This window comes from Pleurodeles waltl, chromosome 4_1 (genome assembly GCF_031143425.1).
Source record: "Pleurodeles waltl isolate 20211129_DDA chromosome 4_1, aPleWal1.hap1.20221129, whole genome shotgun sequence".
Taxonomy (NCBI): Eukaryota; Metazoa; Chordata; class Amphibia; order Caudata; family Salamandridae; genus Pleurodeles; species Pleurodeles waltl.
The window spans coordinates 84618048-84627159 of NC_090442.1; positions in this window are offsets into that span (position 1 = coordinate 84618048).

Consider the following 9112-nt stretch of genomic DNA (forward strand, 5'->3'; position numbering starts at 1 on the left):
TAACTTCTCATGTGCAAGCTGAACTGTCTGATTACACTCAAGTCATTGCACACCAGATGTTGTTTTTCATTCCAGGGAGGCGCTGTATTGGTAACCTTACGTGTGCGAGTGGCATTGTCTGGTGTGACTCAAGTCATTTTGCATCAGATGTTGTGCCTCATTCCAAGGAGGCATTGCATTGGTCACTTTGCGTGTGTGATCGGAATTGTCTGGTGTGACTCAGGCCATCGTGCACCGGACATTGTGCCCATAAGACGAGGGCACGGAATTTGGTAACTATTCATTGCAACTGGGATGCCTGGGACAGCCCAAGCCATTGCTCCCTAAATGTGGTTCCTACACTCCTGGGAGGCCCGGAATCGGTAATTATTTGTGGATGGGAGTGTCTGGCTTGGCTGGGTGCCCCGGTAAACATCGTGTGTCCCAAGGTGAACCTCCCCCCATGCTTTGAAGACCGGGGGCCACACTGAAAGGCCATTGTGGAGACCCTAACTGAACTTCCCGAGTTGTGGCCAAACCTCCATTTGTCAACTGTTGCCAGATCAGCCATTCTCTCTTTTCTCCCCCCTCCTTTGCCCAGGGATCTTGAATGTGTAATCACCAGCTGCGAGTAGTGTAGTATCCGGGGAGAGGTTACTATATCTCTAGCTCTTGGGGGTGGGAATTGGTTGGAGGGTGGAGGCAGATTTGGGTCCAAGACGGATCTGTGAACTCATTGACAACTCACCTGCTGAATGTCAGAGCACGGCATTAGGGTGCTGGATGCGACTGTGTTTGAGTGCGTGTATACTAGCCTGCCTGATATCCGTGCCGCTGCGTAGCAGTGCCGAGTGAGTGTGTGAGAGTGATTGACTACACAGCTTATTGAGGGTGCCATACACATTGTTTACTATTGCGGTTAACATTGAAGTTTACCTGTGCAGCTTAAGCCCCGGAGCTATCTTAAAGTTGCTGAGATTCTCTGTATGTACACACTGCTGGTATTGTTGGGAGTCGGGATGCATCCTATAACTGTTTAATATTGAATTGGGGTGATTGCTGGGGTGGATCTCATGCTGCCAACGTGGTTGCACCACATGAGGGTACTGGGAGGGAAAGTATTATTTTTATCATATGTACATACTGCTAATGTCATATTAACACAGGTGGGCCTAGTACTACTAGTTATATTTCTAAATGTGATTGATGCCCAGATGTACGTAATGCTCATGATTTGTTCATTATTGTGTGTGTTGAACAAAAACTTTATTTACATACACCTCATGTGAAGTCTCTTTTGTGACGCTCAGTGTAAGTAACTGTTGTGTGCTAGTGCTATGCCAATGCTCTACACATTGCCCCTGTGTTAAGCCTGACTACTCTGTGCTGTGCCAAGCTACTTAGGGTGAACGCAGGCTACACAGTGAGTGTAATCACCCACCCCTGATGGCAGTGATAGGTTCTGCCTGGCTAGGGTATCACCTCAGTTTACCAGAGTGTGCCACCTCTAACACACTCTGACTCCTCAGCGAAGTCTTGGTTGAAAGACCATGCCCTTTTCTCTCAGGTACACAACATTCTCACACATGTAAAGACAGGCACAGAGATGCAGTCCAAGTTTCAATGCATTTATTGAAATCACTGCATTCTACGATGAAATACACAAGCTGCGATTATTAGGAGGATGAAACATGACACTTTTATAATTGTGACCATTAGGGAGAAACAGCAAAACCATCCCACCATGCTAGGAATGATCATGTGTCTAGGAATCCCTACCTGCTCCCTATTCTCTAACATGAGAGCAAGTGTTAGCCTCTTCTGCCTGTACCAGTCAAGTGGAATGGCCCCATCACCATACCTGAGAAATAGGCTAGGGTCTTGCCTGTTGGTCTGCTTGGCAGTCCTCCCAGTTAGCTGGGAAGATAAGACCAAGATAAGTAGAGCTGTGAAGATGTTTCACACAGCATAAGATAGCTTCTCTCACTTGATTGTCCTCTCTAAACTCCTTTGGCCTGAGTGGTGTTTTCATAACAAAACATGTTGTGTGCAGAGAACAGGCATGGTGTGATTATGTGTCTGTGACTTTGTACTCTTGAAGCTGCAATATTTATTAAACTATCCTGGAAAAATATAGCATCCTTGTGCAGAGGACCGTACAAAATACATACAAAGTGCAGATAAATATGAGACATAAACAAAATGTATTTTCTGAGAATGGCAGCTGTTAAAACGTAAAAGAAACAATCTGAAAAGCTAGCTGTGGTAAAATACAACAAAATGACTAAAGGCAAGTAAAATGTGTGTGTGCCTTAAAGGCACTGGTTATGTGCCTAAAGGCTAACATATGGGTGCCCAATCTAGGCACTTAAAAGTAAACTGTGGCAGCAAAATAAACATGACAAAAAAATGGCAAACCCGTACGTCCTCCACTATGTTGAGCGATATCTCACCCATATATGCCACACAGAACCCATGACAGTATATGTGGCAACAAAATCAGCATGAAGTAAAAATAAAATAATCAAGGCAGGTCACACAATGTCCTTCACTCCTGTGAGTGATATCTCTCCCGAACTACACACTATATCCTGGGTGTACATGCACTACTTAAAGACAGCGGCGACCAACATAAATTATAGGTGGTGGGGCAGATATAGGGTGTGTGGGGGCACAGGAGGGGAAGCATGAGGGGGGAAGTAACAGTGGGGAGTGTGAGGGAGGAGTGTGGGAAGGAGTTAATTAAAAAAACACTTACCTGGTGCTGCTGGCTGCATCGGGCTCCCATGCTTCCTTGTCCCAGCAGTCCCTGGGACAGCATGAAAGACTCCCTGTGCAGTCCTGCAGTTCTATCATGCTATTTCCTAGAATAAGAGGAGCGCGGGGATTGGCCTGAGCAGGCTGGTTTGCCGCTCGTTCAGGAACAGGGAGTTTGTGCTGTTTCTCCAACCCAGCTGTCAGATAAAGCTGGGTTAGAGAAACCTAACTGCGCATGTCTATTTGGCCGGTCTAGAACAGCCGGCCAAACAGATATGCGCAGTTAAGGGCACACTCCACTCTGCCTGCCCCTCTCATGGCCCAGCCCCACCCCTCCCTGCCCTCACTGGCTGAGCCAGCAGCAGAAAAATAAAACAATATGAAATATAATTTTATTTTCCGCTGCTGGCTTTGAGCCAGCGGTGCGATGCTCCTCAGCCATTGCGGAGAAGCCACCACTGCCAAAAGACACATTACGGTTCCCCAGGTGTTCAGTTGAATGACTGGTGGATGTTGCTGATACTCACAAAACTGATGTCTCTTATATTGATCTTGCAGAATGGGTTGGCTTCAAATACCAACAGTGCATGCCTCTTTGATGTGTTTCAATAAACTATGATGCTGATGCCAGTGATCCCCACACTGATTTAACTCGCGCTTCAAATGTGGTCTAGTCTTTAGCTGTTATGTCACACACCGCTCTGACGTGTTTCCAGGCAACACTGATGACAACGTTGGCATGCTCACCTTAGAAGCTCACGCTTGGAATACTACAGATGACAGAAAGATTAGTGTTAGTATGCAAGATCTTGTGCCTCCACTATGAAAGAATGAGGTCAATCTTGCTTACTTGTTGAGCACGCGCCCTTGATGAAACACACTGCATTCAACAGAAGACAAATACTGATCGCTCTCTCTTTATGCATGTGTGAGCGACCACCTTCCATGGCAACACATTTAATGATATTTGCAACGGCCTGCGCCTTCAAATAATGGTACATCAAGTAACTTGCACACTGGGGCTCACAATAAATTATTTGTAAACACTCAGGGCCTCATTCTGACCCTGGCGGTCTATGACCGCCAGGGTGGAGGCCGGGGGTAGCACCGCCAACAGGCTGGCGGTGCTACATGGGCAATTCTGACCGCGGCGGTAAAGCCGCGGTCAGAAAAGGGCAACCGGTGGTTTCCCGCCGATTTACCCCTGCCCAAAGGAATCCTCCATGGCGGCGCTGCTTGCAGCGCCGCCATGGGGATTCCGACCCCCTTCCCGCCAGCCGGCATCCTCATGGAAGGGGGTTTCCCACTGGGCGGGCGGTCGGGCGGCTTTCTGGCGGTCGCCCGCCCGCCCAGCGGGAAACTCAGAATACCCGCGGCGGTCTTTTGACCGCGCAGTGGTATTCTGCCGGTTCCAGCCAGGCCGGCGGCTTCCGCCGCCGGCCGGGGCCAGAATGACCCCCTCAGTCTTAGCACAAACAAAACAGCAACACTCTGCACGGGTTAGCCTCCCAAATTAGGTGACAGTTCACTCACCACCAGGAATGCTGACTGCGGACCACTCCACTCCACAGATTAGATCAACTCTGTATTTTGTCCAACTGTGTGCATGCGAAGTTCAGCAGGCCACTTCTTCAGTATTTGTAGTCTGTTTAATGTCAAACCAATTAAATCCGCATCGGACACAGTTCCTACCAGGCACAGCAGGTCGACTCAAAAACAGTGACTGCTTAACAGCATCTTTGTTCATCTGTGTACAGTTATGTAGATCACCCTCCCAGTCTCCAGGCTGTCTGATGGGTTAATACACTGGTGGGGATCAGAGCCTCTACTTTTCCTCTTCTTGCTTCTGTTTTCTTCTTCTGTGCCTTCAATGCTCCTTCACTCCTTTGTTTTTTTAGTTTCTTTACGTGTGGGTTTGATTCCAGATCATCAACACTGTAGTAATCAAAGATTCCTTCTTTGCAAGTAGGAGTCATGTAGCTAGTTACAGTAGGATAGAGATTATAGATGTATTTAAAAGGTTACAGGATAAGTTATGAGTTAGTTCAGGAAACCCCATCAGGCAGCATTCTGTTTGCTCCGCCCACTGTGTATAACTGCCACACTCCTCCATTCCTACCATGACATCATGCAATGGCTGAGCAGAGCAGAGAACAATGAAAGTGTTCACAGGATACATCACAAGCATGGAGGATTATAATAGTACTTCTTATATTGGATGTCAGATTCTGCTTGGTGTATATATCTTGGCTAGTTTTTTCATCTTTCAATATGTTTAGCTATGTGTGAATGTTTGCTCAATACTCAATGTAACCTATTTTAGCTTGTACTTCTGCAAGCTGTTTATTTTATAATAAATCAATGTTTTCGGATATGTCCATAAAATTGCCTTTTGTCCTGAATTTGTGTCCTGAATTTTGACTGTCACTGTCCAGAAACTTGCCTTCTTGCCAGGTAGTCACCATAGGGAAGCTTAGGGGTGCAGACACCAAATTGAATGTTTTATCAGTGGGATGGAGAAATGAATGCGGAGGATGTCTCCGTTTTGGACTCCTCAGATTCAGCTCCGTTGGGGGTCTACTTTGACTTATGTCTTCGTGTGCACTGTGGAGGCCAAGCCACCCGAATTATGGATAAAAGGATTCACGTGCAGGTGGAAAGGAATATTTGGCTCAGTCATGCACAGAAGTCTCATCTGCGACCCTGTCTATTGCTCTCATTGCATTGGGTCACTTTTACAGAAACTAGCCAGTACACAGTATATATTTAAGATCACAAGTGCATCTTGCCATTGGCCTTGCCACATAATTGTTCTTTACAACTGAGGGAACCGTCAATTTATGAGCCAACCAGACAGTCAGCTGATAATGGCTATAGACTTGAGTGGCATACTGCAGGAGAAAGCGTCAGGTGCACTGACTGTGCCGTCCTCCATTTGCAGCACTGTGGAGTTACTCTGTGTGCAGGGGTTTCTGGCTTACCAATGTCCTATGAGGCATCACATAAAGTTTAAATAAATTGAACAATTGTTACTGAACTTGGCTATTGTTAAAGCTGATAAGCACCATGAGGTGGGATGACCCATTGCCCCTTGCTATATGCTGTGATGAGACTGCCAGCTGAACTGACAAATGAATGGAGAGACTTGACTCAAAGGCCCTTTATGTACATATATGTGCAAATGTATTTTTGAAAAAAGAATTTCTGTGGCAAACCAGAAATGTCCCATCTGAAAAAACGAGGGCCTCATTTACAAGAGGCCTGCGGAGCAGGAGCATCACTATTTATGATGCTCCGGTGGGGTAGGCCTCTAAATCATAAATTTGAGGGAACGCAACCCAGCCTGCATGATTTTTAATGGCCTCATAGATATGGAGTTAGACACGACAGCACAAAGAGCTGTGTAGCCTAACTCTATGTCAAGGAGGCATTCAATAGGCGTTGCAATGGGTTTTCCTATGCAACACCAATGGGTTTTGACACATTCCCACATTTACAACAATCTGTAAACCTGGGAATACGTCAAAACTGTGCACCTCCCCAGAGGAGGCGTAAAGAGGAGAAATAACTCAATTTCCTTGTTTTTTCTTCTTTCTATGTGTGCTGCAGAATAGCATATATAGAAAGGTGTCCCTTCCTGCACAAAAACAATCATACCAACAATGCAGAAACCCTTGTACCATGATGTAAGGGTGCCTGCATTGGCGCTCAGCAGCAATTTCTGCACCGGCGCTGGCTGATAAGGGCAAGAATGTACTGTATCACGTAAACAAGGTGCACTCCTGCCCTTTCGAGGTGGCGTATGGCAGCATTGCTAAAAGTCTTGCGATGCTGCCCGATGTCAAATGTTTGTAAATGACCCCCTTAGTTTTTAGCCTTACTGGAAAGTAGAGGGATACACGTAATGGGGAAGAAGGTACAAATACCTTCATGAAACCAGAAAATATAGATATAATACAGTTGCAATTATTATTGCGGAGCAAGTATATGTCTGTAGAGAGTATTAAAATATTTGTTAATCACTAAAGTAGAAGACAAAAAAGGTCGCCTGCAGCGTGACATAGAGAAAAACTTAGGATGCAGAAAGAATTAGACAATTAAAAATGAGGTGGTGGGTGGGCATCACAGGGTTATCTCTCTTGTGCTCGAGAAAGAAGTAGTGCTGTCCAGAGGAGCGAGAATAAACACTGCATTTTGTTACAAAAATCATAGGGCAAACTGAGAAATTATATATAGTGAGTCCTATGACATCCACACATACAAAAGAGACCAAGAGGGGCCCGGCACATCGAAGTAATGTCAAACACCAAAAGGCAGGGGAGACTGAAGAGACACACTGTAAAAAACATTTATGATTCAGAGAAAACTTAGGCGACAAGTCAAGTACAAAAAACAGTTTTGAAAGCACCTTAAAAATAATACTCATCCGTGATAGTATTTTTTTAATCTCCAAACATTATTAAAGTGAAAACCCAGAGCGAATTGTTTTTTACTACTTCTTGATGCAAACTTACAATCAATGTTCGGAAACAGAACAAACAGTCCCTTCATAGCAGAAGTATGCAGCGCTATTTATAAGAAATACAATCGCTCAGTGTGAAAATACATACATCCCTATTACAGTCTGAGCATTTGAAGGCACGGCAAGACATTGTGATAGGGTTTTTTATGGTCACTCCAGACTTGTGCCAGAAGTAACATACACATAAAACAATTGTGTATGATTTAGGAAAAGCGGCCAGTGGGAAGGACAGTGTCAATAAAGCAAAAATGAAAAACAACCGGAAGATGCTGAACTCACCTGTGGGCATCGCTCAGCCAATCATATGCAACACAAGATGAGGTCTGCTGAACACAGGCAGATCCTGCTTTTCCGAGGCCCCTGCCCTAAACCCTGAAACCTACCTTGTCCCAAAAACTACCCCACCTCGTCCTAAAAATTACCCCGCCCTAAATCCTACTGTTAGAAATGGGGTCTTTGGTTGACAGTCAGGTTACCCCCTGTTCAAGCAAGGACCCTCACTCTAGTCAGGGTAAAAGAGAATCACCCTCAGCTAACCCCTGCTTACCCCCTTGGTAGCTTGGCAGAGCAGTAGGCTTAACCTCAGAGCGCTAGGTGTAAAGTATTTGTAACAAGCCGACACCAGCGGCGCCGGACACGGAGTCGTGTAGACCCCCAAGTACAGTACCTTTGGTGAAGAGTGAAAACAAGCCGATGCGCGAAGTCGGGGATCGCGGCGTCGGTGCGAAACGTTGAATCGGTGCACTTCGAGCGCCGTCTGTCACGACGTGGTGCGGTGACTTCCACGGAGTCACGGACTTCAGCGGGGCTGCCGCGGCGTCGGGCCTGCGAAAAGCGTCGCGTTCCAGCGAAGGTCACGGCGTCAGGTTCAGGCGGCGTTACCGGATTCAGCAGCGGCGTCGGTCCGGAGTCATCCGAAGTCGATTTTCTTGGATTTCCACCAGCTTTTCTTTCAAGGGCCCAGGGACTGGATCGGGCACCACTTGTCAGAGCAGGAGTCTCTCCAGAGACTCCAGGTGCTGGCAGAGAGAAGTCTTTGCTGTCCCTGAGACTTCAAACAACAGGAGGCAAGCTCTAAATCAAGCCCTTGGAGATTTCTTCACAAGATGGAAGGCACACAAAGTCCAGTCTTTGCCCTCTTACTCTGGCAGAAGCAGCACTGAAGGAAAGCTCCACAAAGCACAGTCACAGGCAGGGCAGCACTTCTTCCTCAGCTATCGGCTCTTCTCCAGGCAGAGGTTCCTCTTGGTTCCAGAAGTGTTTCTAAAGTCTGTAGATTTGGGTGCCCTTCTTATACCCATTTTAGTCTTTGAAGTCACCTTTCTTCAAAGGGGACTGACACCTACTTGTGAAATCCTGCCTTGCCCAGGCAAGTCATCACACACACAGCAGGGGGTTGGAGCCGGCATTGTCAGAGGCAGGCACAGTCCTTTCAGATGAGAGTGACCACTCCACCCCTCCCTCCTAGCAGAGATGGCTAATCAGGAAATGCAGGTTACACCCCAGCCCCCTTTGTGTCCCTGTCTGGTGTGAGGTGAAAAACAACCCAACTGTCAAACTGACCCAGACAGGGAATCCACAAACACAGCAGAGTCACAGAATGGTTTAAGCAAGAAAATGCTCACTTTCTAAAAGTGGCATTTTCAAACGCACAATCTTAAAATCAACTTTACTAAAAGATGTATTTTTAAATTGTGAGTTCAGGGATCCCAAACTCCACATGTCCATCTACTCTCTAGGGGAATCTACACTTTAATCATATTTAAAGGTAGCCCCCATGATATCCTATGAGAGAGACAGGCCTTGCAACAGTGAAAAACGAAGTTGGCAGTATTTCACTGTCAGGACATGTAA